Genomic DNA, 10531 nt, shown 5'->3' on the forward strand with positions numbered 1-10531 from the left:
AGAACTGCAAAGAGATGCAGCAGAAGAGGAGCGGAGGGAAGGATGGATGAGTCTGGCTGCAGCATTCATAATAGATTGTGGAGGAGAGAGTCGGGTTAGTGGAATACCAGAGAGGAGGATGTTACAGTAGTCCAGACGAGAGATGATAAGAGCATGTACAAGGAGTTTGGTGGTCTCTGGGACAGGTAGGGGCGGATTTTGGAGATGTTGCGTAGGTGAAAGTGACAGGACCTGGAAATGCTCTGAATATGGGGGGTAAATAAGAGGGCAGGGGTGCCAATAGGTATTGAATCACATCTTCATGACTGTTAAAGCGGACTTCCAGCTTTACCTTCAGTCTTGAACATTTATACATTCTTCGCTTCTGTATTGAAATTGTTTACTCACAGTGTGCATTAAAACCTGCAGTATATTATAAAGAAGCTGCCTATTTCCTGCATTCCAGCAATGTGTATTGTCCCTTCCATCTATCCACCTTTCAGCAATGTGTAATGGGTTGCACTGACAAGAACCTGGCTCTGCCTTGATAGAAGATATTGTCAGATTTGATTAGCCAATGGTCAGATTTTTCAGGCTGCCTGGCTGAATGAATCTGACAAACGCTTCCAAATATGCTCCCCACCTGAACCCCCACAACACAGGGGTGACGTTATGATGAAAAGGTCCATACCCTTTTTTGTTAAAGTTTACTGATACATGTAAAAGACATCAGTAAGTAATTACTTATATCAATGTATGTATTGTGTGGTGGGAATCATACTGACAATACTAATACTACAGAAAGTTCTTCTTATTGGCTATGGTAGCAGTCACTATAAAATAATGACATGAGAAAACAACATGACTGTGATTTAATATTTCCTACTTTCCAAAAGAATCACTATCTCTGCTCTTGAATTCAGAGCAGAGATGCCACTCTCAGGTAGGCTGTACCTGGTTGCCTACCAGTGGAATAGGAAGTTGTTGCAGGGGTCCCTCCCTAATATTGAAACTAGAATTTTTAATAGGCTCTTTAATTGAGGCAGTCTGAAACATTTTTTTCATTTAAATTCACATTTAATTGAGAAAAAAGGCAAAAAAGAAAACATTTTCATGCAGCAATTTAAGAAACTGCTTGTTTGTAACTGGAACTGATTGGTCTGTTTTTACTTAGTTAACTTTCACAATGGTTTGCTTGATTACCCAGTTTCACTGATGAAAGTGTATCTTCTCTAGCCTTAGAGAGCTTTAAAAAATCAGGTACAATGGGAGAAACCTGGCAACTTGTATTAGCAACAAAGAGAAAAATGTCCATGTATAACTGGAAATATTTGCTGTGATTTCACGTGTTTAACAGCCACACTGTTTCTAAGCACTTTTCCCAACATACTTCTTCCAAGCACTTTCAAACACAAGTACTCCCCAAATCATTAGGCCCTCCTTGGTTTTAATCTGTTCCTAAATTTGCTCCAAGCTCTGTATCTGACTAGCAGTTGTAAAAAAGACTCCTAGCTAGCTGTGTACCATATAATATAGAGGACCAAAACTGACATCAGCCCTCTGTAGAAGATGTGCCAATGCAGCAGCCTGTTATTGGATAATCCCCAGCATATGCACTTTTCCTGTGCTTTGGACTTTAACTCTTGGATACAGAGCTCTTATTGCTTAAAGTCTGAGTTCCGATCCAAGGTCAGAAAAGTTCAAAACGAGTTGGAATGGACTCCAATAGAAATTATCCAGCCACAGCTACACACTGAAATCATTGGCTCAGTGGGGGAGAAAAATATTTTTTTAGTTTTATTCATGAAGTTTGTGTATCACATTGTCTCTGGATTTGGGAATTGTTTAGTGTCATATAGGAATATTTATCTGTACTTTAAAATGTTTATTTACCACTGCCTTGTCACCATACACTCTGGGCAGAAAAGGACTGCCCTGTCTTTTCCTTTTCTAGAGTAATTGCACAATGAATTAGTAACTCGAAGAGCTTAGTCAGTTATGAAGTCAGTGAAAGTTTCACAAGGTGAAACTAAATCAAAGAAGAGCACAAAAATCTTTTCATAAAAAACATTTTGTAGCATCTGCTCTGGGACAATTTTTTTTTTGAAAATTTAATATGGGAACCGCATTGACATTATCATGACTTTATTTCCACTGGTTGTGTTCAATAGATTTTTGTGGGGTTTTCAAAAAAAAAAAGTTTTTTGAAAAAAATGAATATGAGGAAGGTCATGTATGATTATACCCCTGTTGGAAACCTTGACATGGTCTCTAACTTGCCTAAAATAAAAATTTAGAGTATTTTTAGATACAGAAGTTGTTGACATTTATTCTAGTATATCATAATTGGGGAGCAGGATATTCGTATGTTTGTTACATACCTAGGTCATCCCAAGGAGAGTAATTTGGTGGTGAATACTGAATTTTAGCAAATAGAGGGTGTGTCCATATTGTGCTAACCATGGGAAAGGCTTAAACGGGCTTGGTTAAAATAAACTGAGACTACTCACTCCATACATGGCAAGATTAAAAAAAGACTTTAACATCAATTAAATTTTAGTGATTGGTTTAAATATTTAAAAAAATGTTAATTTGCAAAGAGGCAGTCAATTTTACCCTTTCTTCATAGGACTTAGACTACACAATAAACTTGAGTGTACAAAAAAATATAAACTACTGAAATTAATCACTTTTGTGGCATATTGAATGTTAATTTGATACACAAGGAAGTCTTTTCAGCACATAACTTTATTCTTCTTCATAAAGACATTCGTTGTTAAGAAAAAAAGGAACCAGATTCCTACTTCCTCATTTTCCACAGATATCATTTTGTTTCTGTTTATTTCATTTTATTTTGTTATTAGCTAATTATAATTATCATTAGTGCTATATTCTCTGCATTATCATCATCTAGTATATTTAGGCTTTTTCAGGAGTTTTAAAAGTGTAATATGTTGTTGCTGACTAAAAATAGAACAAAGATCTCCCAGTTTGGGCAATGGCCTAAAACTGGGTTCAGAGAAATACTTTAGAGGGAAAATAGTTTAACAGTACTAGTTCTAGGTTACAGACTCAGAAAACATGTAAGCCAAGGCATCAGCATGGCAACAAGGGAGTTAACATTTTTAAAGGTGAATTTAGCAATGGCACTAGTCAGAAATGGTTCCCTTTCAGAGTGATGGTAACTTGAGTTTTGGGAATACAATAGGTTCAATGTTTAGGATCAGGATTTCAGAAGGTAATTTAAATGTCGAGGTAGAAGGATGGGGCTGCTAATGTTAGCATTGTGATACATTATACTTGGTAAAGGCAAAACTAGGCATAGTCGAATTTGTAAATCTTCGATTCTACAAATTATTTGCTTGGATTTGATTATAGTCAAATTCTGGGGCAATTGCACTGAAATGTTTACCAAAAAGGAATAAATTAACTCTACATTACATTACATTAGATTTAAGTGGCTGGGAGGATATGGAAGGATACTGACCCGAGCAAAGACTTGTTAGGAGATGATCTTCGGGCTGACAATCCCAGAAGTTGTCCCACCGCAGTAGAGCGCACCCGGCCTATTCCCTCCAGCGGCGATGCTTGCAGCAGGACTTCTAGCTCTGTGGCTTGCAGCATCCTTATTTCCCTTTAGCTGTGTTTTTTCCTCTCGGCATCCCCTGCACAGCTGAAGGGGATTTGGATCTGTGCTGATTAGCAGAATGGTTCCTGGGAAATTCCATGCTGTCATTGGCTGCTGGGTCTCTATAGCCTCTCTGGTCTCAGATCCCAGTGCCTGTTGTAGCGTTTATCTGGGCTAATCTGTGCTGGAGAGATTCTTGTGTGATTTTCTGGTGTTGACCATTGCCTGTTCCCTGACATTTTGCTTGTATTTAGCCTGTGATCCCGACTCTGCTGGTGACCCCGACTCTGCTTGTGCCTACTCCCTCTGTACCTCATTTGGTGGACTGCAGTGACCAAGTCTAAAAATGACCCAGAGAACATGGGCTTAAGAACAGGCTTACAAGCTTTTGTGTGGAGTGCTGAATGCAGACACACAAATGCAAAACTGCATTGAAATACAAGAGGAATCCCGCTTCATAAAAAAATGATTTGGAGAGGCCGAAGTTTAACTTTAATATGGACACTGACTAATAAACATGTGACCTAGTGCGTTTTTTGGCAACAGTCATCAGGACTGATTATTAACATGAACACCATCTGCTACCTGTAAGAAAAAGGACCTGATTATTAAAGCTGTACAAGTACTGGGACATTAAAATATATACATTCATGGTATTTATGTGATTTATATAGTGATTTACATGCAGTGCATATAAAAGAATAGATTTTTTTCTAGTCCTGATGAAAGGGGAAGGGGGGCCTAAAACAATTTGGCTGCTGACATTTTATGTGCTAAATAAAGGGAACTATTTCACTTTCTGTAATGATTGTGGCACTCTTTAAAAAAAAACATCTTAGATTTTGATTTCAGCGACCTTGTGGTTAGGATAACAATTAAAAAGCTGTCTTTCTTTCTTTCTCTCTCAGAGTGAAAACATTTTGTGAAATTGGTGTTAAAACTTCAAGAGGCACAAGCATACTGTTGATAATCAAATAAGTTATTACACTTTCTAGCAGTTTAAAGCAACAATTTAAATGCTCAAACATTGTAGGCTGTTAATTCTACCTGAAGAGAAAACAAATTCCCATAAATCTATAGACAGCACTGTCTCTTGTACAAGTAGAAAGAAAACCAAACCAGGAACTAATGACCTTCCTGAATGATCAACTTTACATTTATACATTGTATACATATTTGATTAGCAGAAAAAAAGGGAAGCAATTGCTTGATTAAATTTTGTGACTGTATATACTGTACTTTCACAAGGAGATACACTTTATAGGGTCTATAGGATTACAGTTTAAAAGTAAAAAAAAAAAATCAGCTAACTCTTGTTTTGCAATAGTTTACATACAATTACACGTCTTGTAGAGCAGTGGTCCCCAAATTTTCTGACAGCAGGGCCCAGTAACACAGAATACATTTTTCTGCAGCCTGGTATATGTACAGCTAACACTACTCTGCTATTCTCAGCAGCTCGGCCCCCTGTCAGCACACTAGCTGGGAATAGGAGAGTAGTGTAAGAGAGCCGGTGTGCTGTCAGCTGGCAGAGCTGTTTGGAATGGCAGAGAAGTGTAAGTCGTACATACATTGCTCGGCCGTTCTCAGAAGATCCTGTGTAAGCAATGAGAGGAGAGACGCTCTCACTGTCACACTGGCACTAGATTTAGAGTAGTGTAAGGAGGGCCGCTGAGCTCCCTGGGATGCACAACGTGCGTGTGGTTTGGGCTCTGAGAACAGGCATGCGCAGGAGGGACTTTCCTGTCATTGAAAAAAGAAAGATGGCAAACTAACACATGGGCAGTAAAACCAGCACTTTATTTTTTTTTCAAATACAGTGGCATACTTCATGAATTTGTACAAGTAAAGGTGTCATTTTTTTATTTTTACTTTAGGTCCACTTTAATGAGAAAAAATCCCTGTTTTATATTAGGTTTTTGTATTTGAGACCAGGTATTTGACAACTTGTTATGTTCAGGGGGCCTAAATTAGGTTTAGTATTAGGTCTCGGGGTTCCCTGTGTACCCTGAAAATTTCACATTTATACAACAATCAGTGTGGGAGATATGAAGGTTAATACATGGGGGTAATGACAGCAGCATGGACACAGACACAGCTCCCATGCTGCTGGTGTACCAGAGGTGGGATTACCTCACAGTGCAAGGTGGGTGGGGCATAGCCGATCTCCGAGGTCTATAGGACACTCCCACTCACGGGGAGCTCACACTGAAGCAAAATCTCATAAGAAAAAGATGGTGCGCGCGCACAAGCAGAACAGATGGAGCTGATTGTGACTTCAGATTTTCTCATGGGATTCTGGCGCTTCTGTTTATGAGAAGGAAAGGAGCAGGAAATAAGAGTAGGCAGGTCTTTAAAAACATATATCAGTGGTCAGTCACGTATAGTCACAATTTACCTGCCCTCAGGTAAATAAACATGGATCCTTTGTGAATTAAAACATTGTGAATTAAAGGGTCTCTAAACTCAAACACAATCATTATTAGTATACTGCAGATTACCAGTCCTTAGTTATGGTAGCTGCATTCGTTTGTTCAGGCATTGTTTTCTACCACACACTACTGCACTTCATCTAGGGTGTCACTTTAGGCTGTCTCCTGATTTGCATGACAAACACCTTCCCTTCTCCTCAGCTCCAAAACATACGGGATCATTGCTTTTAAATCCATATAAAATAGCTGAGGTAGTTGATAACATTATCGTAGATCTCAGTTTGGTTCACAGAAAGGTTAGAAGGTCTCTGATAACATAAACCGGTACTTCTATTAAATGTAACAAGGCTTTAGAGAAAACACAAAACTAATGCAGCACCAACAATGACATGTTAACTGCAATATACTACATTTCTGGTTTAATACTTCCATATACACTGATCAGCTAAAACATTAAAACCACCTGCCTCATATTGTTTAGGTTCCCCCATATGCCAACAAAACAGCTGGTGTGTCAAGGTATAAACTTCACAAGAAATAAAAACTTAGACCAAGTCGGGGGCCAAACTTGAAATTTATTGAAAAAATTTAGGAAGTTTACTACTTCATCCATAACTAACAAAAACAAACCCCTCTACACACACTTTAGGGTTGAAAAGACTAATTTCTATCTATCTATGCAGGCTGTGTGTTCATCCACTCACATCACAGGTTTGTCTGACACTAAATATTACACTATGCAGTCTCTAATAGATTGAAACAAACACAATGCCCCTGGTAGTCAGGCACCATGTGATCATTGCCTAGGCTTTGTGTCACATGATGGGTGTACAGGAATAATGTCTATGTATTGCATGTATTGAAAATGATGATGTAAGGTGGTAACGAGGGCAGGCCAGATTCAGTTAATTCTCGGAAGTTTGACACCCCTGGTCTACACGGACGTTTGACACCCCTGGTCTACACGGACGTTTTCCCCAGCGTTTAACCTGAGGTTTTAAAAGCCCATGTTTAAAATTCCCACTCATTCCAATGGGCTAATCTACACCAAGACGTTTCCTGGAGGTGCGTTTATGAGTGTTATCTACAACATTTCTTGCAATGTTTAAAAAGGTAAAGTGTGGGAATAATGCTGGAAAACGCAGGAAACGCTTCTATTGATTTCAATGGGGCATTTTTTTGCGTTTTCCTGCATTTTTAATGTGTTTACGTTTCAAGTGCCTATAAACGCAGGAAAACGTGGTACAAATGCGGAAAATGTGGAATTTTAACTGATCCGGTGGCTTACCAGCCCAATCTGCAGCAAGATGCATTCTTTCATTGCCATCATTAAATCCAATCCTAACTCAAGGAAAATGACAAAACAACACTTGTAGTGAGACTTCCTTTACACTGCAAGGGTTAAATGCTCATTTTTTTGTAGCACTTTTACTTACCTTATCCCTTGCTCCCTGGTATTACTTTCTTACCTTTAATGCCCTGGGTTGTGAACAGACTTTCAGCAACCATCTTTAAAATTCAGAACTGTTGTTCATTCATTATGTGCCAACATTATAATTCTGTGACTCCTGGATAGAGCAAGAAATTAAAAGATTTTTGGGGTGAGCCAGTCAAAGAAGAGGAAAGTCTGCAGAATTGTAGGATAAGGTAGGTAAAAGTGCTTTTTAACCTCCTGGGCGGTTCATTTCTGTCTGGATTTATATGTCTAAAAGCAGTACATTGTCTTTCATGAAAATTTATTTTACATTGTAGGCCTGTATATCTTAGGCATAACTCCCTGAAATATTTCCAATATTTAATAAATGATTACTTTGTATTGGATTCAATAAAGTTTTTTTAAATTGAATCTAATACAAAAAAATTTGAAATTCCCGCCACGCTCCCTTGCACGCATCAACGTCACCGGGGACTCCAGGGAAACGTCTGTGCACTCAACAGTGACAGATCGTACAAAGAGGACCCAGCCAGAGGATGGGATCGCATGGGCAGGACGCTGGATGACGCCGGTGGGACCAGGTAAGTCTTAATTTATTTTTTTAGCTACCCAGAGTGTGGTTACCACTATCAGCTGTTTTTTTTTACCCCGAGCCACTCTCGGGGTTACTGCACAGAAGGTAATGGTGGCCTGGGGGACAGCCACATCACTTTCATCATGTAAGGCGCTACGTAATATGTTGGCGCTATATAAATCCTGTTTATTAATAATATTAATAATAATAATAATAAAAATGATAATATTAATCTGATGTATATGAGTGCCTTGGTGTGACAATACCTGTCGGTTCCCACCAAACCATCCTGCGGTGTCCTGAGTTAGCATGCAGTACTTCCTGGTAGTGTTGGTCGAATAGCTCACTTTTCGATTCGTCAACTATTCGCTCGAGTAGAGCAAAATTATTCGGGTGGTCGAATGTCAAAGTCGAACACCATTAAAGTCAATGGGGGGAAAAAATCGTTTTTTTTCAGCACTGTGTAGAGCTTCTACAGCCTCCAAACAGATGTAAAAAGATACATAAAAAGATACATTGTAAAAAGATACATTGTAAACGGATACATAAAAATATACATTATAAAAAGATACATAACACTATTACATACCCCTGTACTTCACATGAAGATTAAAGAGCACCTGTCAAATCAATATTAGTCTAAAGCTAGATACACACTTCCAATAAATATTGTTAGAAAATGAACGATTACGACCGATCAACGATTATGCACGATTATACTTGAACAATCATATTGTGCACAATTCTGTACATGCTGTAACAATATGATCGTTCATGTATAATCCACCAACAGTGTCCACACGCTAGATACAATCGTTTGAACGATGAAGGGAGGGACATGTAAAGGAGAAAGTGTACCGCAGAAACATACACAATCACTGAACGACCGTACACGATAGATAGTGAAAGATTGTCGGCCAATCAGATCCACCGTGGCGGTCGTTCATTTCCAACAACAATCCTCGTTCGTCTGCGTCCTTGGTACTTTTTTGGCCAATCGGTTGGTCATCGGTCGTTCGTCGGTCGTTTCTAACGATAATTATTGGACGTGTGTATGCAGCTTTAGTCTACACGGACTGTTAACCTGAGGATTTTTAAAGCCCATGTTTGAAGTCCCCATGCATTCCCATGGGCTAATCTACACCAGGACGTTTCCTTCAGGCACGTTTTTGAGCGTTATCCTAAACATTGGTTGCAACATTTAAAAAATTAAAACGTTGGATAAACGCGGTAAAACGCTTCCATTGAACTCAATGGAGGCTTATTCAAGCGTTTTTAAGCTTTTATTTAAGCTTCCATTGAAAACAATGGGGATTTTATAAACATTTTTAGCAGGACTTTGGAATCTGGAAGCCCCTTTTAATAAGGAGACTCCCAGATCTCCACCGCCCCACCCTGGGGAATGAGTACAGGGGGACATAAAACCTCTTACTCATTCCCTGAAAGGGTTAAAATATAAGTAAAAAATAGGACAAGGCTTTAATGTTAAATTATTTTATTAATGTGTGTGTGTGTAATTAAACTTTTTTTTTTTACAGGTTATCCCAATGACAGGAGGATTTCCAGGGTTGCAATGAACAGCCCTGGAAATCCTCCTGACAGTGAGGGATTGTGGGGCACTAGGGGTTAAATGAGGACAAACCTCTCCATTCACCCCTAATGCTCTGGCTGAGGTTTTACATTTCTCAGCCATTCAGCACTAGATATGAATGGGGAGATTTGTGCCCATTCATCCCTAGTGCTCTGTGATTGGCTGAGAAATAGGAAATCCTGATGACAGCTCAAGCATCATCAGGATTTCCCTTTCCTCAGCCAATCAGGGAGCAGAGCAGTCAGCAGACCTTTACTATGCTGACAGCTCTGCTCCCCTGATTGGCTGAGGAAAGGGAAATCCTGATGATGCCTTTGTTATCATCAGGCTCTCACTTTCCTCAGGGAGCAGAGCAATCAGCGAAACTTTACTATGCTGACAGCTCTGCTCCCCTGATCACTCCCGCAGCCCTAGAGGAGCTGTGACATGTATAACAGATACAGAACATGTCACAGCACCTCTAGGGCTGCGGGAGTGATCAGGCGAGCAGAGCTGTCAGCACAGTAAAGCTCCGCTGATTGCTGTGCTCCCTGATTGGCTGAGGAAAGGGAAATCCTGATGATGCTTGAGCTGTCATCAGGGTATCCTATTTCTCAGCCAATCACAGAGCAGTAGAGGTAATGAATGGAGATACGTATCTCCATTCAACCTCTATTGCCCTGGTATTGCCTGCTGTTACAGCTAATTGAAGGCACCTGCTTTCAATTAGCTGTGACCGCAAAGTTCCCATGGTCCGGGATAACCTATAAAAAATAAAAGAAAAACAAGTTAAAATAAAACACATACAAATTTAATTCATTTAAGATTAATTTTTATTTTTTTTTTAAACTTTATTTTTCCCGAATTTTTGCAGTCGAATCCCATGTTTTTCAGGTTGGGTTTATCCGAATTC

The sequence above is a fragment of the Pyxicephalus adspersus genome, chromosome 2 (genome assembly GCF_032062135.1).
Source record: "Pyxicephalus adspersus chromosome 2, UCB_Pads_2.0, whole genome shotgun sequence".
NCBI classification, from domain to species: Eukaryota; Metazoa; Chordata; class Amphibia; order Anura; family Pyxicephalidae; genus Pyxicephalus; species Pyxicephalus adspersus.